At 38.0% G+C, this 24,930-nt stretch overlaps 1 protein-coding gene across 1 annotated transcript in view; it reads right to left on the bottom strand.

The window, feature by feature from the left end:
* Positions 1–24,930, bottom strand: part of LOC100746146 — a 160,415-nt gene that overhangs the window by 72,517 nt on the left and 62,968 nt on the right. The window lies entirely within an intron of this gene.

Genomic DNA, 24,930 nt, shown 5'->3' with positions numbered 1-24,930 from the left:
GGGGGGGGGGGGATATATTATAGTCTTGCGTATTTAATCTTATATTATTATTATTATTATTAATATGTAATGTAAAATGAAGGTATCCGTTAAAAAATTTTAACATGTCCTTGACAATAGGTTTCAAGATCACCGTAGGATAGAATACATAAGAATATATCCCTTTTGATAGCGTGCAATTTTTGCCTTAAACGTCTTTTTATATCATTCATGTCTTTGAAAATAAATATCTAAAGTGGACACACTGTATGTACATAAATGTCGCAGATACTCGTGAAAAATATCGGTCAATTTCCTAATTAACGAACCAATGAATCTTTTACCAATTAATTATTTGCGGTTTGCGAAATCTTTTGGGAGACAACTCTGTGTCCGAAGGCAATAATCAAATAGACCGCAGTTGGAGGGTACATAATAATTCGCACGAAAATATACATGGCGCATCAGCCAGCTAACAATGAACTGTGGAGTTTGCAGTAGTTGCTAATTAAAGGTGCAGGCTGGGGACTGCAATATTCGACTGACTGCGGAATTATTGAATGGCTGGATTCTTCCAATGCCGCGATCATTTGCACCACCAACCAGATATTTTGGCTTTCGACACTGTAGCCTTGCTTACCTTCCAATCGATTTACCATAACAAGCATAGCCTTTCATCTATCATATTTCTCTTATTTGTACTTGAAAACTATAGACCGACAAACTAGAAAAAGTTGCACGTATTTACTGACTCGATTGCTTTCGATTTACAATTGGTAATATTGTTTTGAAATTCTTTGAACGGGGATCTATTCGAGTTATTTTCGTAACGTGGACGTCATTTTCACGATTTTTTGCGTCTCGATGCAGCCTTCTTATTTCACCGTATCGATTTTCAATGACGCTTCGCGCCAACACCTCTGTTCACTCGGCTATAATTCGTTAGTTTGAAAATCGTCACGAGCTAGGCCAAATCGTTCCTGCCCGTAAACATTTGCGCTACCATAATCAATTTTCCTCTCAGCGTTGAGTGACAATTTGAGTGGAGTGCGCGCGTGCACTCGTTACACTGTAAACAATTTAACCGCGACTCATCTGAAATTTCGTCCCTACCAGTGAAATGTTCGGCGTCTCTTCTGCGGACAGCCGAAAATTCATCGTGGCGTACGTTGATTGTTCAGAAGACGCACGAAACGAGTGGAAACTGGATGCAAACACTGGTAAGGTCTGTTGTGAATAAGCACACACTTTATTGCATGCTAATAAAAAGAAAGAAAAGATAAGTGTAAATCCTTCGTCGTTAAGCTGTTTGTAAATCTTTTCCCGTTTGTAGATCTTTCTCTTAAATCTCTAAATAATTTGCATGTGGAAATGTGGATTATATCTTTAATTATCGTTGATATTGTGCTTTTATTTATTTACCGTTATTACGTTATTTAAAATCGATGTATCTTTTGACGAATTGAAAATATCGTAAAATAAAAATACCGAAATTATAACAGTCGATAATATGAAACAAAACTTAAAAAAATATGCTTCGTCAAAGTCGAATATTGAACATCTATAATTTCAGTTTTGGTTTATACATAGTACCGTGAAATTTCAAACATCGAGGCAATATATACGCAGAGATTGGTCAGCCTCAAAGCCAGCGAAATAAACCGAATTTTCATGCAGGTAAACTGTTATACATGGTGAAATGATTACCCAAGTTTTGATTATGCAATACGGAATATCAAGCACATATACACAAGAAGTACGTTGAAAAGACAAATCAATATATAAATTGTAACGTGTAGGACACGTAGAATAACGTAACATTATGAATTTCAAATTTTTTACGCTACTTCATTAATCCTTTTTATCAGCATCATTTACATATCATCTTAACATTTGAACATTCCGATAGAATTTTATCTCACACTCCACACTGTTAAATTTTCCAAGATTCGTCGTAGACTTTCTTCAAAAATAAAAGAAATCAAATTTTGCAGAAGCTTCAATATTTTCACTGTTCTAGGTTATCAAAGACCCTGAAAATTTCTGCAAGTTAAATTAAACATTTGACATTTTTCTATGGAAGTACACATCTTTTGCGAAGAAACTGCAGGCTAAAATTTGGTTTAGAGAATGAAAAATACGGAGTAAATAGTGTACCAAAGATAAAATACAAAAATTCACCGTGCCATGAGTATAATAGTGAAGGTTATGCAACGTTGTCCGGCAACGACGCCCCAAAACTTCGTGCCGTCGCAAAACGACATATCAGAAACGTACACGATGGACGGTGACACGTGCACAGTCCGGAAGTTCGCGGTCTGATTCAAAACGAGTTTTCAGCGTGGTTAGTGGTACAAATAAATGGCCAGGGTGTCAGAGGCGTGCCAGGAAAAGACTGAAAACAGATCGACGAAAGCGATCGATACCGCACTTTCATAGACGACAATACAGTCGTGAACTATGGAAATTATTTCTTGATTTTCACGACAATATTCTTTTCGTTACCGAAACGAGATTATTTTGATATATTAAGAATTGTTTAAAATTCGCTTAAAATCGTTTAAAAACCGTCGACAGTCGCTCTTTTCATTTGACGAGGAGCATCGAGTGTTTTCTTGCGTTTCGGTTAATGAGAAGCAGCAATTTTTTTCCTCGTAGAATTTATTGGTCGCAGGATAATCCGATAGCGGCCAATTGCGGGGATATTTTGTCAGCGATTAGATGGCGATTCAGGACGGTAAATTTTTCCCTGGGACGCGGTGCTACCGATTAAAATGGAAATTTCGGCGGAGCTGCATTTGCATAAATAACGGAGAAGTGGCAAGCGAGCGCGTTGAATGAAACTGAGAACCGTTCGTCGGAATTTATGTTTTCAATTGTTTCCTTTTTTTACCATCGATCGCTATCGGTGCGATTTCAAAACGTATCGTTGCCTTGAAACGCGTACCACAATCATATTCCATTAATTCTTCCGCCATGGCGATGCTGGCCCGAAGTTTTCGTTGCTAGGTACCGGCAATTGTACGTTGAATTGCAAATACGATAACTTAATTGAATTTCGACGAAGCTGATCCGTCAGACAGGCGGGATTTTAAGCTCGCGGATTAGCTTTCTCGCTTCGTGTTATTTTAATGCACGAAAATAAAAGCCTCCGGCGGTTTCGGGTCAGCTACTTATGATCTCTCTACAATTTCCTTCGTTTGATCAGTTAATACGATTTTGCGAGAATCATGCACGGGATTTTGTATTCTCCGAATTTATTATCACGGACCGCTAGCAATCATCGCAAGATCGATAACAAGTTTTCGGATCGGTACGATCTTTAGTCACGAAAAGATACAAAGAAGAAAATTTCAGCAAAATATTCCTGCTAAAATTCTAGCAGCAGCTATTACGTCTACATGGAGAGTTTCGCCTCGAGCAAAGTTTTTCTTGTTCAACTTTATCTTATCACACGAGCTTTTTTTATTACCTTCCATTTTCGCGTTCAGAATTTTTCTACAATAGTTACCTTCGGGATTTGTTTTCAAGCGGAATTTTCATGCTTCTGAACATGATCGAAACTTCACCGTTCCTTACAGTACAGTACAATCGCTAATTAGATATCAATCACAAAAGCTTTTACAAGCTTTACACGAGATTCCCGTAGACGGGATTCTTTGTGCAAAGAGCGTGGAAAAATCGAGTTCGCTAGTTGAAAAACAAAAGAGAGCGAGCAACGAACAAACACGTCGGTTTCTATCGTTATCGTTAACGGATAATCCGATCCGTGCTGATCTTAATTAAAATACTAGATGACCGAAGGGGGAGAAGCGGAGGCGAGGGGCATGGCCAAAATTCACAACCGTTGAAAATCGAACGCGACGCCGTTGGGGGGTGGTTCGTAAACGGGGTAGACTCGCGGCTAATTCGAGTCTACCCTTTAATTATGATTCTGCGGGCCACAGGCGCATCGCCAGGACCCAGCCTAATTAGATCAAACGCTCACGACAATTTCATTTGCTCGTGATTCGCCAATTAACGTGGTACGCTCGCGATCGTACTCTACGTGTTCGTGTCGACCAGTCAACCTACCTCTCCCTACCCTTTACCCTTCGATCTCCGGTCACCTTCGCGAACCCTTTGAGATGACCGAGGATCGTTCATCTCGATTTTCCTGTCCCTTTCGGACGGCTGCTCGCACGGAAAATTGAGTGCTCGGTTTTGCGAGCATCGATAAGTGCCGGGAACCTGTTTGACGCAATTAGAGAGGGTTTGAAAGCTTTTCGGGACGACTGCCGGTGTTGATGCCAGAAAGATGGAAGCGAGGGTGCTTACCGAACGTGTTTGCCGTGATTAATTATTCAAATGGAGGTCGATTAAGGTGATAATTTGATGAAAAAGTTGGTCTCTTGTCGAATCGAAGGTAACAGAATTATAGACAGTTCTTTAAAAAGAGAAGAAAAATTAAATTGAAAGTAAAAGGTTTTTACATTTCGTAGCCTTCTACTGTGCCTAGTACTCAGTCATCTATTTATGTTATAATAAATGAAACAGAGTAGATTTAATGACGTAACTTAGTGTAAGCGAATTGTTACCTCAGAGTCAGACAAATTTCAATCATCGCAGCCGAAGAATTGAAGCAAAACAAAAGAACGCGGCGCAGTGTATATTCGAGATGCAAATAGAAGGGAAGATAGCGAAGTGAGCTTCGAAAAACCGTCGATTCAATTCGTCCGGCTTTCTATCCGGTTGGTTCTGGTTTATTTAGCGGAACGTGCTTTTCTCTGGCGAAATTGAACGATAATCTTCGCCACAACCACCGGTAAAACAAAAAACACGACTCGCGACGGACGCACAGAACAAACAGCAGCCCGCACAAAAAGCTCAGTTACGTTGGACTTTTGATTGCTACCAGAATTCTCTTGGGTTCAGTTTTCCATTAGCTGTAAACCGCATTGTTCCATTGCCTGGATGCTTGTGTTAAACGCAATAGAAACTTAATGGTGCCCGCAGGTATTAAAATGCAATCCAGCCAATTGAAAGCCCCACTTTAGATCGATCCCCTGATTTAGTGCAGCGCAGGTCGTTCTGCTATCTCTGATCTGTCATTTAGTGTTATTTTGATTGGGCAATAGAAGGGTATTGCTAGTTAAGAGGAAACGGAATAACGAAATACGCTATCCACCAAAAATTTATGAACCCCTTGGTCCAATATTAATTCGAAATTGATTCCACAAATATATCGATATTAATTTTCTTTGTCTATATACACGGTGTCTCGGCTAAATGAGATCATCTTAGGGTAAGGGTGGAAAGAACATTTTCTCAAGTTCATTTTTTTAGAAGATTTCAGGTATTTTCCTAACTGGACCTCTTTTTGCACCAGTGGATGTTGTTGAGAATTGTGGATATTTGAGGCCGAAATAATGTTATAGGAACACTAAATTTACACTGAGGATTAATAATAAAATAATAATGTATTTATTTCACGGACGATTCCTTATATATTCGTCGATACACATTTGCACGCGTCTCAGCACTTTCTTCTATACCCGACTGTAAACCGACTCTTCGACGACCCTTAACCGACTGTGGAGTTTACATTCATCTGTTTTCGAGACGCTTCGGACACACATACTTCCACACACTGATATTCACATACAAGTATCTCTACTATGCACTTAACCTAGTCCAGCACAGAAAATTATACATGTCTCAACAGATGTGACTTTTTATCCTCTACACAAAAGTATTAAGGAACTTATGTCGGAAAATGCATAATTTAGATGATTTTTCAATTCTAATTTTATCAAATGTAGCGTATGAAGCACAAGAGAAACAAATACGAGAGTATCATCGCGTCTTTCATTGTTTTTCGTACACAAAGTTTTGCGAAATTAAGGTTAAAATAAGCATTTCCCAACACACTTTTGTATATAGAATAAAAATTCGCATGCATTGATGTCAAAAAAGAAATAGAGTTTTATTTGAAAAAGACACCGACAATTGAAATCTTGTGAAAAAATTCTTTCCATCGTTGTACGAGTCCCTTAAAATAGCTCAACTTTATCCTGAGAAATTTTTCATGCGATCGTAAATAAGGCAGATATTTAGATGATTCCATTTTTTAACCAAGATACTCTGTATATTTTTTAATCGAAGAATTTCCCAAAGAAATAGAATTCCAGGTTGAATGTTTTCTCAAATCTATGACTTCTATAAAATATATAGAAGATATAGATAGAATATATAGAGTATATTAAAAGTACTTGTGAAAAAATTATAAAGAGACTTTATGCAAGCACACGAAGATAACATTATGTAAGAGGAAAGAAATTGTAAAATATAGAGGGAACTGCAAATACGATGTTGAAAAATTTATTTTTGTACTGCATAAATTGGAAGAGGGGCTCGGGATATCAATTTTTGCACTGTTTCGCTTTATGGTAACACCGAACGTAAAGTGTAACGTGATCATGAAGGAGATTATATTATACGATGTGTAATAAATAGCTGCGTTTTCATTCTCTATTATGGTTTGATGTTACATAACGAGGTTACATGTTTCGCGTTACCAAAGCCCGCTGCAAGTGAGTTGGTGGATTTAAGTTTCTCGGAAACTTTACCTGGAAGTTTCCTTTAATAATTATTTTCAGTCGTAGGCTGTTCGACGATATGAAACTTCGGTTCGAAAGTTTTCCTAATGGTTATGTTCGACTCTTGGCGTGTTTGAACTGAACGTCAGTTCGCGATTGCTTTTACTTCTCCCGTTGCTACGAAAATTTCCTGAAATTTTTTTTATATTCCTCCTTTTGCTCCTTCAACGCTTACTACAGCATTTCTTACTCGACTCGAATTTGTATAACATATCGAATCGGATAATAGTGTGCATTTTGGTGGCACAGCAATTATCATTGACTGCTGAAGTATATTTTCTTTTGCAAATGTTGTCAAACTATTAAATTAATTCTTAGATTCTCTTATATTGTTATTTTCGTTAATTGCAGATTCCTGAAAGTCGCAAAGTTGTAATATTTGAGACTCTTAAGTTACCTCTTTACTGAAAATTTCCTCGACAATGCGATATAATATCAACGTGGTCATATATCACGATGTATACCGCTGAAAAGAGGAAACACACGGTATCCAGCGATCTGATCCTCGTTCAGCGGAGTTCAGATATCGAGTAACTATACGTCTGTGGTATTGAGCCATCGTGGATTCGTGCTAAATGAGATAGAAAGTTAGACGAGCCTGCAGAAGTTAGGAAACTGTCTAGAAATTCAAGTTCAAAGGACTCTCTCACGATTATTACCGGGAGGAGCTTAGGTGAATCGATTCTAGATGTTCAATCTCTCTCTTTCTCTCTCTTATTATATTGCTTTATGGCTGTAGTAAATACGTCGATAACAAATAATTCGATACACGAACACTGTCTGAAGAATGCTATACAGCGAATATATATCATAAAACTACTTTAATAGAAATATAACTTCGCGTATGAAGTACAATTGAACAAATATTATTTCTTTAGATACTGCATAATTCTCTGCGTATTATTTTATAAACTCGTCTAAAAAGAAATAAACCAAGAGTGTGAGGTTCAATCAACATTATTAGGTTTCCTGCAACTTCGATAAACACCTCTATCATCCCCACCCCTAGGCGATACGAGATTCGCCCTAATACCACCTTATTCTTCATCACAGTCTCCATTTCCATGTTATGTCTGCGCTAATTGAAATGAATCGTAAGCGAAAACTCCGATACAGCAACAACTCGGACGGAACTTGCCGAAAAAGCGAAAACGTGGAAAGTCGAGGAACGAATCATTTTATAACGCGGCAGAATGGACGGTGCAACGTCGACCATCGTCAACGCCATAATTAGTCTGGCCTATAGAACTCATCGGAACCTACACAAGTTCTCGATTACTCTCGGCTAACTAACAGCTTTTAACTTCGCTGTCTAAAACTCGCATCTGGAGAAATCGAGTAACAAACTTTGATGAAGCTGTGAAAGCACCGGGGAAACAGGCGGTTTCGCAGCTTGTATTCAACCAACTTTCTCTGGCAAGAAGTTGCTAGGATAACTCTTGGTTCTTGGTAACTTATGCCACTAACCGCTCTATACGAAGACCTTGATGTTTCAATTGTGGCTAGTTAATCTGGGTATTTAATGGACAATGACTTGTTCCCCTTCTATGATCGGTAGATTTGAAGAAACTGCTTTTGCTTTGATACAAAATAGTAAATTAATAAAAAAGAATTAATTTTAATTTAGATCACTCGTATCCCTCAAAAAGATTAGTTATTGAGGTTCTTAATTTTTGCGATGGTGTAATAGTATCGCAGACTAAAGACTTTTCAAGACGGTTTCAGTACAATAAATGTACCCTTAAGCATTATTATTTTAAGAGTACGAAAAGTTTGAGACGTTTTAAACGTTTTGAAGCATTGCAGGAATTAAATTGTAACTTTCTGTGGCGAGCTATTAAAGTATTAATTATTATTATCGTCCTCCATCGCATACTTTCGCAGCAGCATAATCATTTTACGCGGCATTAAGATCCTCTGGGACGTTCAGTGACTAAGTTTCGCTATCCTCGAAACTTTCGAGACATTCTTCCCTCGTTTTGGAGGACTTTAAACATATTTTAACACTTCGGATAACAGATAATTTTAAACAATTTTCAAGCTATTTAAATAACTTTTTTTCGCCAGTTGATGATTTAATAAATAGCATGGTAACGAAGGATCTCGTGTAGTAAAAAGAAGGAAAAAAATACGAGAATGATGTAAAGATAAATAGTGAAAGATAAATACCTCTCAGATATTTATATAACAAGCGTCCGCCGATAAATTAAAATAAAAGGTAGCAAATTGGGTAGCGTTAACTTATACTACCTTCCTTCCTTTCTCTTTTTTTTTGAAATCCTTTCTGTACGCCTTTCACAGAAAATACGCTTCCCCGTAAAATCCACAAACTCTGCCGCCCCGTTTTACATAACAAATTTACCGCAGCTGTAACAGAACGCGTAGTACAAAAAAAAGCTTCAATAAAACTTCTGTCGCAGCGTTAATGCAGCAAAGCTGCACCTCTGCGCCAGTACCATTTCCCAAATACTGTCACACGAAGATAAATATAATAAACGCTGTTACAGTTCCACTATAACGATTAAAAAGTTTTAGCAACGATATTTAATCGACAAAATTGCCATTGCAATACTTAGCTAGAACAAAGGGAAAGTACCCCGTCTACTTGCAATTTAATCGCTATTTCTTTGTAACCTGATACCATTATCGATGAAAAGTTTTATAGAAAGTACGTTATCAACTTTCACTTTTAAAGTGATAATTTCGAATGGAAAGTATTCAAAAGAACGTCCAAATTCTATAACAAAATCGAATCATTTCGTATGATAAATTTTTTGCAGCAAGAAACGCAGAGATTATTTCTCACTTTTGTCCAGAAATTGAACGGTGAAGGATTTTATGTATGGGACGTACCGATCTAAGAGCGTTGTCCCTTTTCGACTTCACGTCATAATTTCCTGCTGTTGATGATTATATTATTGTTATAAATCACGTAAAAGTGAGGAAAATCAGGATGACGGGGTTGACAAGGGTGATTTTGGTAGGCACGCGAAAGGACTGCAAGAGATGAGGGCATGTTAAATCGTGTATCACTAATGTTGAATAAATGTAGTGTAAGCAGAACAAGAGCGACACAACGAACGTCAACTTGTCTCGATGGCTGGAATTACTTGGTTGCGAGATATCGTCATTAATCTTGATCAACCGATAGCCTGTACTGGTCTCTGTGCACCAGTTCGACATTGACAGAAAACTTTGTTCATAAATCTATGTCCCGTACTCCATCAAATATTTTTACTGTGCCTTTATTACAGCTACTCGATGAACGTATTTAAACGAAGAACGTGTCATTGTTAAAGAATAAGAGATCGAGAACATTGTAGAACATGTCTGATTTCCAATCAATAAGAATGAATGAAGAAATATTTTATTTAAAAATGAGTAATTGAGCAGTTTTTAAACAAGAGATATGTATGAGAAGAAGATTATAGAAAAATAGGAATTGTTGAAGCTGAGCGATTGATGATTAGACTGCGAACGTTTATGTTTTTAAAAGAAACTCAATGATGTAAAAATATTTAAAAGATCCAAAGTACTTGTAATTTAATATTCGTTATGATATCTAGCGAGTAAAACAAATCTCAGCGTAGATTCCATTTCTCTAACTGTGTTCATAAAAATATAAAATTGTATAAACACCCGCAGTTTAATGATTATAATTAAATATAGTTTCGAATAGTTTATAGGAAGAATCATTTTCTAGTTTACTAGGTAAAGAGAAGGGGAAACGCACGAAGAGCAAATGTTCCTCGGTGGCTGTCTGACCGAAGTTGGAAGTTTCTACTTATACCCGCTGGAGGACTGTTTCAGCTAAAAACAAATACGTGTGGGGAATAGTGAAGTGCGAATAAGTTAATCTTCCTGTTAACTTTCCCTATTTATTACAACATTACAACATTTTGATGGAACAAGCTATTCGGTTTATGTTAACCATCTTGTTATAAACTTTTCAAACTTGTATTTCTTTGTGCATAATACTCTGATTACTTCAACACGCGAATAAACTGTTTCGTGTAGAAATGCGGTAAATGAGAATAGTTATGGTTATCACAGTTTTTGGCGTCTGTGATAACCTGGTGAATCGATAACTCGTCACGTGAGGCAATTACCGGGGAAACCTTTCGACACTCCACAGTTGTCAGCTGCAATTTCAACCCTGCCCTACGCTTCCCTATAGGTAGCTTTCTCTGGCTAGTGGTTGGATAAACTTTATCAAAGCCATGCACAACTCTGACATCACCTATTTGAACGTAACCTTTGATAGAAACGTCAACCAAATTCTAAACTGTTCTAAACGACATGCAACTTTTGAACGACCGTTGGAGAACTATCGATTTCTCGATCAGCCAAGGGAAAGGTAATATTACGAATATTTTCTTTGGATACTTGATAAAACAGGACAGAATTTCTTATTAAATTACTCAGATTTCATAAAGGTTAACATGGCCAAATTTTCTTGGTTAGAATATACAGGATTATCCACTTAATTCGGAATCCGTGCTCGCGAGAACATTGAGAATAACAACAGTGTAACACGTACCTCTACTACTACAATCAAATGTTGCGAGCTATCTAATACTAAGCTGTCGAATACTGCTGTTACATCTGTCGCTCAGAGACACGTTCGGTTTCTTATGAGTGTAACATAAAGAACTTCGTTTACGGACTAGTCAGACACTGCACTACGAGGGTTAAATTCACTTCTCCTTTTAAACTGATTATGGCTTAATATAACTTCTGTAAAGTGTCCTGTTGTCTTAAGATCCCAATTGCTTTCCATGTTCCTTATTCTTACATTCGATAGCAGAGCGATCCAAAATTTCGTAATAACAGTTAATTCGTAGAAAGCGAGCATTAACAAATTTTAGAAATAGAAATTATCGAACGAAATAGAAAAGGGGGCTCGATGTTTGTAAGAATACGAATAATTTCATTGTAATCCGTTAATAACGGCGGCGATAAAATGCGATTTTAAATAAACAAAAATTACATTGTAATTATATTTTAAATAAGCATAATCCAAGATGTAAGTTATAAAAAAATGTGGGAAGAAAATCTGGCGCGTTTGTTTGCTTCAAAGCTTAGACAACGCGCAGGGACATGAAAATTCGTTGCACTCAGCGAAAATGTGTTACTCGTTTTCTCATTGATCGTCTTTTCCTTATTGTGACATCAAATGTGAAGTTCTTCGGTGACAATCACACCATTCTGTTTTCTCACCATTGTACTTCTAGCAACAGCTCAGAAATCGTTCGCAATATTTGATTGTAGTAGTAAGAGTATATGCTACATTGTGCAGTTCTCAATGTTCTCGCAAGCGTGGGTTCCGTGTTAAGCGGATAACCCCGTATATTAATCCTTCAATGTACATGACACTTGTGAAACTTGTATCCACATAGGAGATAGCTATGAGAATCTGTTGTGCTAAGAAGAATTTCTAGCGAAGTAAACGACATGTTTAGTTCCCCAAATGTATCGGTGAAATGTTCGAAGTGCTTGTTCTCAGGATCATTTCGCAGTTCGTAAAATGCCGTAAACGACAGAAACGTTCGACTGGCAATTTATAGCAGTTCCAAGTGTTCTAAACGACAATCACATTAGTATACTGCGGTTGATTTTCCGACCTACTGGATTTCTGAGATCTGACAGTTAAACGAGATGTTCGAGTCCAGCTCGTGGCTAAGTTTTCAAGAAGGAAGTTCGTCAGATCTAATTGAACTCGAAAATCAAAGTTCGTTTAATGCTTCTACCTCGCTAAAGTCTTTTCTTCGAATCCAAATGTTAAGTGAAGGAAAAATCCTCAGAGGGTTATAGAAGGATTATTGCAGAAAAATTCAATTTAAGTATAAAATTTCTTATACTTCGATAGAATTAGTATCTATATTACACGGATTATAGCTTGTTAATTCTGAATAATTAAATCGTTCCAGTTTCACGAGAAAACCCAACACGTCTGTACAGTTCCGCTTATAGATGAACTGGCAATTAAGTAATAACCTTTCCAGTAAGTAGATTTCCACATTGAACCAATGAAAACAAAGAGCCACTGGAACCCTTCGTATATAATGAAGGAAAATGGCTAGAGAAGTAAGATCTGCATATGATAAAGACTGTATCGATTAACTAGATTATAACGCGTCGAATTTCCTCCATTACTTAACGTTGTTTCTGCTAAGTACCCGATCATCGAGTAAAATCCAATTTGATCGTTGAAAGAATCGATAAATTATTTATCTTCTCCCTCTTTTTGTTAGCTTTCTCGCGGGATAGTTTCCTTGAGAAGCTTTTCATTTTCAAATTCTTTAATACCTGAATTACAAGTTGGATCGTAAATTAAATTAATATAACATCGACAAAGGTTTCTTCCGAATACTAGTTCGTGACTAATTGTATAGACTTTGTTCAAATTGAAATATTGTTATCACAAATCAACCAAAGCGTCTGGACACTTGTGAGTGTATTTTCGAACTATTGCTCGCTGAAGAGAGTGGAATAAGTTACTTGCAGAAAAGATACATGGAAAGCGGCTCTTGCCAAGGAGAAATTTAGTCCACGGGACGACATGGAACTCTGTAGGACTCTCCGCCCAATAACTGAGTTATCACCATGCTGCTGGACGATACACGAATAGGGCGGTTGCGCGTATACAGTCGGCTACACGTCATATGGTGGATCCCTTTGTATCAGCCCATTCAGGAGAACATCGGCAATACCAGCGTCGCGTACATTCTCTGAGCGTACAACGAGCTGGCTTGCGCGTAATTCGTGATGCCTCGGTGGTGTGCGTCAAAACGTGAGCCCTAACGATGCGGAACGTTGGAATAAACCATGTCTCTGCGTCTGGCAGTTCGTCCCCTCTTCCATTTCTCTCTCCTTTTGTTTTATCTGCTATTCCACCCTTCGAAACAACCACCGTCTCTCGCTACGTACCTTTTCGTTTCCTCGTACTTTTTCTTTCATTCCGTTGATAACTTTTATTCCATTCTGGAAATGTGAATAGTAGGATGACAGTGGAACAAAAGACATATTCAGCACGGTTTTTCCTTAACCCATAGATGCAGATGAATAATTTCTAATACAACGTCTGAAACATTTCGCTGCATTTGGTAAGAACGCGTATTATACGCGTGGGAGTACGCGTGATTAAGAAACGAGAATCATGCGGAATTTCAGAGGAACAGAAAGTTTAGAGAATTGAGTCTTGAAAGCTACATATCCGAATCCTAGAGCCAGAATGTTTTAAATCATACTTTTCAAACTCCAGAGGAAAGCGAATTAAAGTTACGTAAACTTTATAACGAGACCTAATATCGTTACTACTATCAAGTATATTAAAAACTAAACGACTTCGACCGAAAAAATTTTAACCGTCGGAAAGAGTGGAAAACTTGAAAAGGAAAACATGTAAAATACCATGTTTTTAAAAAAGTGGATTTCTGTGATCCAAACATGTATTTTAGAATTAAATTGCTATTTCATTATTTCTGTTTTATATTAAATAAACAGAAAGCTCCTCCTTTTGTCAAGAATCGGAATATTTTTTATGTTCTACTCCTAACTCCTTATAACTCAATTGCAGAAAAAGTCATTATCGACGGTTTCTCGTGGCCAAGAAGCGATCAGGTTGAGTTCCATTTTCCGTGGAATTGGGTTAAGCTGGAACGAGTAGTCGAGAATCGCTCTTCCCGAAACATGCCAATGGCCCAGTCGGAGACACGAGTGCTGTAGTTTGTTTCTACGGTTCTGTAGGATTTGTCGTTTTTCGTTTCGAGGAGTTTCAAGTTGACTGACGTTGGTCGAGAGATGGCAACCTCTTTTTATTACTCAAGTACCAACGAGACAAGTTAGGGACCCATGGAACTTCTTCTGGTAGAATTTCCTTGCTAGAAGTTGAAGATGTATTGCTAGCTTTAGCTTCTAGCTTTCGATAGATTCTCCTATTCTCTACTTTTTTTTTAATTGAAACGTTACTGCTTCGATTGAAAATTATTGCTAGTCGGTGCGAAATCGTAATTATTTAAGGTGAATCGCGCTTGGAGGATAATAGAGAACGACAAAAGTTTTCCAATTTCCATTAAAGCTGCAGGTAAAATCTTCCAACGAGACATTTAAAGTATCGCAACAACCGAGATTCGTCGATGAACCAACTTCCTTCCTGAATGTTCTCTGGATGCAGAAAAGTTCGCGGCGATACTAACTGCTATACAATCTCACATCGATTTCTGCCTGTAAGAAGAACCACTCTGATACGAAGAACTCGGAGGAAAAATGGATTTTTATTTGACCAAAACCGTAAATAAATATATGCATATCCGAGAACACACGTTTCTTTTCAAATGTCTAATGTGAAATAGTAATATTAACATATGCAGGTACCAAGCTTAAATTTTCCTCTGTCCACCACTCTGCCTTATTTCTAAAACGAAATAAAACTCGCTCTGAGCCCCTCATGTATTATTCCCGCACTCTTATTCTAGCAAATTTCGCAATAAAAAACTGTAAAAAGAGCAACGAAACATATTCCGTGCAAACAACATCTGTCAAGATATCGACAAAACGGTCATCATAACGTTTCAGTATACTCCAGGCATATATTGACGGATCAAACATCATCAAACATCGACGTGCCCAAAATCGCGGTTGGTACCGCGTGTTCGTAGCTTTATCGTCGTTCAATTTAGGGGGATGTTTACCATGGAGCGGTTGGCTCGATCAGTTGTCTTCTTGCAAATTGCAAATTGGGTTTTTGCAAATTTTATATCGAGAGCTACGCCACGAACGAATTACTGACTGACCGCAAAGAAACGGGACAACGGAGAATATTCTGCCTGATCTAATTTCGAAGGAAGCCACTTAATTTAAATGTCTGTCCTGCCGTGCACCTCCACTGCTGTTTCTCCCTTGTCCTTTATCGTTCCTTCGAGGACGGAATTAATTGCTTCTTAAAGAACTGGAATTATGTTTTCAGGAGCCATGCCTTGCTCTTGTGAAATTGTCCCTTTCCCTCGACACCATCCCCTTTTGTTTTAGATGCGGAGAACACTGGCTTCCTATTTTGCGCAAAACGAACGTCAAATAAGCCTGCTGAAGCCCGTTCTCTGTGAAGAATAATTAGCTGTAAATAGCATCGCTATTAAATAAATGCGAGTGGTACTATTGACAAAACATCTGCTTCTTCATTCGGAACGGAACTATATAGAGGAGAAATAAAATTCGCCAGAAGAGATACGCTTATATTGTGGAAGTAAAAACAGCCTTTACGATTCGTGCAAGCCATTACGAAATATTACTTTCAATGTGATGTCCGTAGAATAGAATTTCGGTTAAACTTAGATACGTAAATTCAGAATTCGCGTGATAATAAATGACACAATGCACTATATGTAAAATAAAACTTTTCGAATTTCTATCTCGATTACTAGAAATTTGTGGCTTTGTATTTTATTACGATTAAAATCACCAATTACTAACTTGTTAATAACATCCTTTTCATTTTTACCTTCATCGCTTCGCGAAGGCCATTTCGTCCATCTGGTCTTTGATTAAATTCCTTCACCTATTAGCGAGAATATCGTGGCCATTCATCAGTCGCGTTTTCCGCGATCATCGAGGGAGGAAAAGCAGCAAGGAAACAGTGGTTGAACGTTTCGAGGTTGAAATGTATTCCCTGTTGAAAGGGCGAAAGCTATTCGGAAAGAATCGAGGAAGGGATCAGAGACGCGCGAGAAGTGTGACTAAAAACGGGAGTTTCGCATGGGAATTGCAAATGCAATCACTGGAATAAAAATTGGCTGTCATCTGATGTGAAACGAAAAGGGGCAAGGTGGAGGCGAACACGGGCATGAACAGAGTCGGTGGAAACAGTGGGAGAACTAAAAGGAGACAGAGGGGAAAAAATGTACGTAACCGTTAGATGAATTGGTCGGAAATCGATTTCGGCTAGCGTGACGCTTCGACTGGATTGCAAATACGAAATTGCATATGTGTATCGCGTGAACGAAGTTTATCGGATTCCTGCCCGACCAACATTTCATTCCTTTCGTAATTCACGTTGAGCGAATACTTTGAATGAAATCGGCGCGAAATTTATTCGAATAAGTGTTGCTTGAAATTATTTTGTCAGAGGAAGTCTTGCAAATTATAGAAGATTATGACAAGTAATTTACGAAATATAAATAATGGAACATTGAGTAATTAAGAAATAATGGAACATTGAGTGGAACTAAAAAGGGTAAGAAAAATACATGAATTTAGGTATTTAAAAGTCTCCCCACAAATAATACGATGTTGTTCCTGCATTATTTAGAACAATAGTATCTAACCACACTAACCACAGATGGAAAGGGATGAATGAGAACTTGGTGCGAATGTTTATAACGAGTGATTGAATTTTGAGTGTGGCATCTAGTTCGACCTAAATTCAGGGTGGACGTGATCGAATGTGTCCTGGGAATATCTGCGTAATTTGTCTGGAATGGGTGAAAGAGAGTATAAAATAGAGGAAGGGGGAATGTACGAGTGTTAGTAAGTGCTGTGTGGAAGGTACGTGCGTGAGTAGTCGAATAGAATCGAGGCCAAATTCTCTGACTGAAATACCCAAATTGTCTATTTTCTGTGATAAAGTGAAAGGGGATTTATTATCACCGGGAGCTTGTAAAATTTGATCAGTAATATTAGTTTAACTATTCTATTATATATAATTTTAAAATTATTTTTTCAACCAATTTCAACAAACATTTTCCACGCATTCGCCTAACATCGAGATACACCTTTTGGGCTAGTGTCGAACCAAACAACCCTTTATTTAACTTGGAATCCTAGAATCCTAGAATTCCCCGTGTGTGGTTACGTTTCTGGTATCCAGGCGAAACAAATGTAGAGGAAATGGATCGTAGAAACAGAACGATGGCCCGCAGGATTCGAAGCTAGCCGAAATCCGACGTCTGATAAATTGTTCTGGCGGAAGAGAGAGCTACGAGCACACTTACATCGTGGAGTCTTGCACGTGCGAGACACACGCGGCCGATTTTTTTCTCTCGTGCTCCACGCCGATGAATCTTCCGAGTTTCCTCGAAAACCGATAAGGTCCCGACTGCGCCAGCGAAAATGAGTACGTTAAAGCACCGGGCGTACCAGCCAGCCTCGCCCCGATAAATTTCGGGAAAATCTTATCTTCCGAGGCATGGACGATGCGGCGAACGAGCGACTTGTAAAATAGATGAACAGTGAGATCTCTCGTGTATGCTTACGTTCAATAAACTTCGGCGAACTTCGTCGAACCGAGAGATCCGTAATAAAGAATCGTTGAATCGAAAGAATCGTTGTTCGAAAGTTGTTAAGTGGAAATTTCACGGCGTATAGAACGCAAGGCAACGGTATATAGCGTAAAAAGATGTTCCCACGTGAAAAGATTCGAGAAGATGGTTTTAAAACGGTACAAAATTCGAGAGGAATATTTGAAGAGGAATATCGTTATCGAGGATTAAACGTGATTGTGTGAAATCGATTACGAATTTGTTGACTGATTTACAACAAACTTTTATGAACGCTGTTTCGTCGTAAACGAAAAGAATTATATTTCGATAAACAGAAGTAAATTCTACTTCGATAAATTAAATATGTTAATTGACAGACAATAAAATTACAATTTCCAAAGCTCGATAGATTTACTCAAGCAACTAATCAAATAAATCGACGTAAGAGCTATATCGGAGCTAACTCTCCGTCGATTGTATATCCACTAGCCGTAAAGCCATAATTGCGTGTTAGACATTACGATCTCCTAACTTTACGATCGCACTTCAGTGGTTGTAAACGAATCGTTGTAAAATTTTTCAGCCTGGAAATATCGTTCCTGACGAAGTTTACAGCTGGAAGATCACACGCTTTCGAATGGTTGTCTTAAACGTCTGACTTACAGCGTCCTATTTTACTCACAATACAACGAGTTTGCGAGTTCAGTCGTAAACTATTTACAAACTTAAAACTCTAAGATATTACATACGTAAAAAAATTGATATCAGCGTTATTTAAAAAATTCCTAAATTAATTTCATTCGTCGTAGAATCAAATCACAAGTTTTCTGATGTTTCAATGCAGAATTGTCGTAATTCAGTTTGTTTAAGAATTGACTTCTCATCTCTGGTACGAGAAGAAATATGCCGAAGAGTCTCATATTTTATGCGATCCAATCATTTTTCACAAGGTGATGCGAGTCAAGTGCATCGGTTTAAACGTTCTTGACTGTTTGCATTTTAATATCGCATCCGAAGAGATGCATCGCATCAGTGCAACAGGTGACACGATTCAAAATTGTCAACATTTCGTTTGACGATAAAATCGGATCGAGGTTCACATGTAACGCCTTCTGCTACAAGGATCTCAGACAATTTCTCAAACCCTTGCGCAACAATCAGTCGCGTTCCAACACTGACACGCGTCACCGTAATGCATTTGCATATCGCGCTGACGTACGAATAACGTTTCTTTCTGGTGCGAGGGATTCAAGAGGAACTGTGCTTTGTAGATATCGATACACGAACTTTACAACTGTTCTGAAATATCAAATCACGAAGCTTTCTTTGCAGAATCACGCTACTATTTTAAAGTTTACAGTGAAGTATGCGTTTGGAAAATGTGAAAAATATTCTAGCGAAGAATATTCAATTCAATACACGATGGGAAGATCAACAGAATTAAAACATTTAAATAAACGTATAAAGTCACGGAACTACTACGGACCGTAAGATGAATACTTAAAGGAAAACAAAGAGACATTTTGTAAAACTTTGAAACGCGCGTACCTACTTATTTGTATATGTAGGTCGTGTAGAGTGGTTAAAAGGAGAGAGGAAAAACAGGGTGAAAGTGGGGAGTTCTGTGAAAGGGTAAATGAAACTGACTCTGAAATATATGCCTTCTCCATTACGAAAACGTATACTCTGACAAGGAACCTAGCTTTAACTCTTCAACGATTTGTAATCGTGTTAGAAGCATTTAAGGTCAAACGTTCATCTGTACGTTGTAGTCGGAAGACAAGAGGCCATTCTCATTCGATGTTTCTTTTCTTTCAATTGTTCTATATCCTTCTAAGATTTCGGAAATTTATTCAGTGGCAATGCGATCGAGATGGCGAAAAAGATGCTTTCCGGTCCTGTAACTTACATAAAATTAAATAAATAATACTTTAAAGGTAAGTACGCGGTATACTTTCAGAACTGATTTTCTGAAGAGTGAAGTCTTCATTGAAAACACGTTATTTTCTATTTTCAATTCATTTTTTCGTGCAGATGAAATAAGTTCGAAAGATACGTGGTATAAAAAAAGTTGCTTCTATTTGTTCAAATAAATAAATGTCAAAAACATGATACATCCTAAATTCACATTGCACCATATTATACCTCGCGCAACTTTCACGGGAGGATTTATAAAAATTCGCGATGAAAATTTCCATCTCGACGTAATATTTTCAGCGGGGTTTTTGGTAAATTAAATATTTTTCTGCTGTAACATACAGGTCTTTCCCGTCTATGTGAAAGGATTTTCGGTGGGTGCAGGCCTGCGATGAATTATTGACGGGTCTGCGGTCGACTTCGTCTCGTTGGAAAAGTAATTTATAGCCCGACACAAACCCTTAGCGAGGCTTGTAATAACAAGCGCCGCGACGATCGAATATTCTTGTGTAAAATGTCATCGACAGTAGAAAAATATCACGAATCTCCGACAACAAATCGCAGCCGGTCAATTACGTTGGGGGGGAAAAAATCTTTGAGCGGGAGAAAGCGCGTGGAATAAGTGTCGGTTCAAGAAAGGAAAACGTCAGCGTGGAAATTTTCCTTCGCGTTTTTCAGATGTCTCCGAGCAAAGTGGAAATATATGAAATATGCGTACTTTACATTATTTATAAGATATTTAAAAAATGTGTCGAATAATATTTTTGACCAAAAATGTTAGAATCACGTATCTCATATTTTAATGAACAATTTGTATCTTAATAAAATTTGTGAAGAAAATTGTAAAAGAAAAAGATCGGTCGGTCCTCTATAATATCCAATATGAAGATTATTCGATGCATTAAAAATAAAAAAAGAAACGACTATTGTTGCATTCTGCAGGGAAGAAAGATTATAACAGCGAACAGTAAAGGAATAATGATCGATCAGAATGCTATTCTTCTTATAAAAGACCCAAACACCGATAAAGTTTGTTAAAATATGGGAGGAAGCTCCAATGCGGGACGTAAACAGCCGCTATTAACTTTCCTCGATAATTGAGATCATGTTCCATCGTAAGAATAGGAATTTAAAAAATAGAAAGAAATAACTAAAGATTTGTAAAGTTCATAGTCATTCAATAATCGTTTTTCTACCTTTTTTTATAACAATCATTACTCAATTCCTATATATCCACTTTCATCATTCTCCAATAATATTCAACTTTTATCTATCGATATTAATTCTACAATTCTATCTTTCTTTTTTTCTCTCCTCTCCAGATAGCTGACACTCAATCAGAAGACTGTACCATTGATATCATCGACGAGCTACCATTCACCATGAATTCCAGATAGATTCAGGGAGCTTCTGCTCTGTTAAATCCGTTCAGATTTCCATCGAGCGGGCGCCACGTCCGAAAAGAAATATTCTCGGCAAGAAAAGTATCTTCAGTTTGGTCGAGGTAATATCCGGTGTTCCCTCGATCCAGAATTTCCGAAGTTGCAGGAAAAAAGGCGCAGCCTGGGCGCAAGGAGAACAAGTCACCTTGTTCCAGGGTTTCGTGCACAATAGCCGTTTCAGGGGCGAGACTATCCGAAGGTTGAAATAACGGCTAGTGCGATTTCCAATCTCTGTAGCCGAAAATCGTGCTTGATCCCTGTGCGGGCAAAGAAGTGTAGAGCTCATAGAGCCTCGAAAACTTTTCGGCTTTCGAACGCGATAAGGGAAAAAAGGAGTCGGGGGTGACCCACTTGGATTACAGGCAAAATACGCCACAACGAAATCCTTTCATCCCTTAATACCGATTTCCCTCGCCGACTGACTGGCGTGTCGTCTCACCTTGACACGACAGAGTGAACCGGTAACACGAATCTAAGATTTGATTTTTGTGATGCGAAGCTCCCGGAAGAATAAGAATGTCGAAGTACGACCGACCCTGACTGGATACTTAATACACTTAGGATAAGCGTTAAAGTTATTAAAGTTAGTGCTTTTTCATAGCTTCGTTAGAAGTCTACCTTCGTAAGAAGTTTATCTGAAATTGGCGAATTCTCAATGATTTATGAATGGCAACGTTTGATGTTTGATGCAAAAGTCGATGGAACTTCCGCGGCTTTTCGTAGGATTTTGTTAGAATTATTAAGGTTCAAAAGCTGAAAACTTGGACATAATAATCCATCCAAAGAAGCTTGTGGTTTAATTAACGTACGGTTTAATTAGTAAAAATTCATTCGAAATTGAGATAATCTCTCATGAAAACTAATACGACGGATGATTAATCAACTATTTTTTCTACATGTACATTTTCACAAATCTTCTATTTTCTCTCCAAGTAATATTGATAAATTTTCCAATTTAATCGACTACGCTCCCAAAGAATTTCTGAATTTTGGTATTTATTTGTTCAATAAGTCAAGCGATTAACTTCGACGCAGTTGATCGTTCTATCACCTCCGGCTGGAATAACGTTTAATTACCCATATCGTACATTGAATTATACACAATTATCTCTCATTGAATTATCAACTGCACAATTTATTAAACGATTAATGTTGATTAAATAAACAAGTAAAACAACGGTACGTGTCCTTGCGATCTTAAAAGTTATACCGTCGGTAAGCGGAACGTAACCGCTGTTTTGCTTGCTGCTGCTTCTCTGGTTTTAACCTAACAAGAATAAACCTCCCTCGAGAGGATAAAGACACGGTGGTTCAGCTGCGCGGGCGAAGAAGTCGGAAAGTGAACACGATGAAGCAACGAGAGGAAACGAGAGAGAAAAAGGAGATAGTGGTGCAGAAATGCAGCAGAGAAATAGATTATGGCCTGCGGGCGAGAGAGGAACTCCGTTATTCCTCGAGGAAAAGAGATTACAAGATGTATCATCGCTGAGGCTTGCCAAGACTTTATGGAGCTGTAACCGTTACGATGATCGGGTCGTTAATGCCATGTAATAGCATCGATCCGGATAAACTTAACTCGATCATTTGGAAGGACATCAAACATTGGCAAAATCAGATTCTCGTTTTTGAATACTTCTCTTCTCATTAATTAAAAAAAAAAAAAAATAAAAATAAAAAAAATGATAGCAAACTGTTTCAACTCTTAATTTCCAAGTATACAGAAATTAGACTTGTCCGATGGTCTAATATAAATTGCAGCTGCAAAAAATTAGATTACAAGAGGAAGTTAAGCTTGAAAAAACGTAGGATTTAGGGTAGATTACTAACTACACAACCTTTGTAAATGGGAACATATTTTATAAGAAGATTGTCCGTAGTCCTCTCTTTAAAAGAAAACTTAGAAATTCCAAATCCTCCTATTTCCTCGATGACTGACTACCATTTTTCTATTCATAATTACATTATCGAGAAACTTTCACATTCTACAAGCATCGGTCGCTGTGTGAAAATGAAAATTACTATTTGTTTCAGCTTCCACGAAAACTGAAACGCGTATATCTAATACTGTTTCGCAATTTTGTTTCGGCCAGCAGTGGTGCTTGACGTCCAACACGATCCGAGAAAATAGGATTTTCAGGAGGATTCCATTTTTGCTACGGGCGAACAACATAGAAGGACAATGTGCCGACGATTCAAAAAGCTGATTGTGTTTTCTGATAATGATTTACGATATGTAATATTCGGACTTCGTTCCGTTGGTTTTGTAACTCGGTTGGTCGAATGTTACCGAAATTGGTTCAACTGGTTCGCCCTGTTCCTTTCCCCGTGAATTTTTTTTACGGTGCCGTGTATCTTTTTAGTAACGTCTAAAGTAAATATCTACAGCAAATACTGGAGGTGGATTTTGGCAGACGCAATGGTAACACGGTCGACCCTTAAAAATCTAAATGAAAAAGCTGATACTCGAGATATTTATTTTCCTTTGCGTAAAATGTACAACTGCGTTTTTCATATACACCGTATTTCTGATGAGATGATTTGTAGGTCTTTTTTTACAAAAAAGTATCGATAGGATGGAAAATATAGCGAGTATCGATTAAAAATTAAAGATATTTTATCTTTACGGAAACGGAGGATTCAACTTGACTTGAAAATTGAATTTTGAAATTTTTTGTTAAAAAAAGAGAGATTCGATGAAAAACAACTGCTCGCCTCAAACAAAAGGAATCTCAATTTCTGTTTCTCGATATATCCTAATTCAATTTTACCAAACCCAAGCTTATTCTATAGAGACGTACGAGTATTTTCCCAAACAATAAAAAAAAAGACCCTCGGCCGAAAAAATCCCCCGGTCTCCCGTCTTACCCTATCGATTCTACTTACACCTTCCCCAAATCTAAAAAGACATCAAAAGAAACGGTTCAATCGTTCACGGTTGCGATAGAACGCCCGAAAAAGACCTCGAGGCCATCTTCCACCCTCGCGTAAACCATTAACCCCCTCCTTCTCGACATCAGATCCATTCAGCGTCGCAAACAAAAGGCGAAGTAAAGTTGGCAGCTGGTTTCATTGCCAGCAGAGAGTGACTTTTAATAACCGACTGGCTTCGCGACTCGGTTAAGACTTACTTAAATAGCCGAAGAAGGGAAAAGAAGCGCGAAAGGAGGAAGACGCGACCCCTCGGAGGTTGTTGCCAGTGCGTATCGAGAGAGCTGGTTGCTAGCCGTGCAAGTGGAAACGAGAGGTTGCCGTGCTAGACAGAGACCCAGGAGCGAATCCTTTTGTTCTTGGCGGGCGTTTTGTTTCAGGATTACGAGCTTATGAAGTATTCGCGTTTATCTGCAGCAACTACACGACCAAGGGTAGAAACGAGCGACGACGAGGTTGCAGACGCAAACTAGAGCGAGACAACTAAAACCGGGGCTTGGATGTCTGTTAATCTGCGAGCGGTTCTGCTGATTTCGAATTAATTATCGCGTTAAACTGCTGTTCGCATTTAATTTCTATTCGTGCTGTTGCTAGCTCCGCCGTAAATAATCGTCCGGTACTCCGTTGATTTTTATCGCTTCCCCGCCGCTTTTTCTCTACGGTTCATCGCTCAAAATATTTCGGAAATTTATAATTCTACGATGTAAGCGAATTTGTCAAGGCAAGAAATTTGGCGACGATGATTCAGTACTAATTGAGTCGTTGCGAACG

Source organism: Bombus impatiens, unplaced genomic scaffold, assembly GCF_000188095.3.
Source record: "Bombus impatiens unplaced genomic scaffold, BIMP_2.2 scf_0517, whole genome shotgun sequence".
NCBI classification, from domain to species: domain Eukaryota; kingdom Metazoa; phylum Arthropoda; class Insecta; order Hymenoptera; family Apidae; genus Bombus; species Bombus impatiens.
This window is presented reverse-complemented; position numbering and strand designations above follow the sequence as displayed.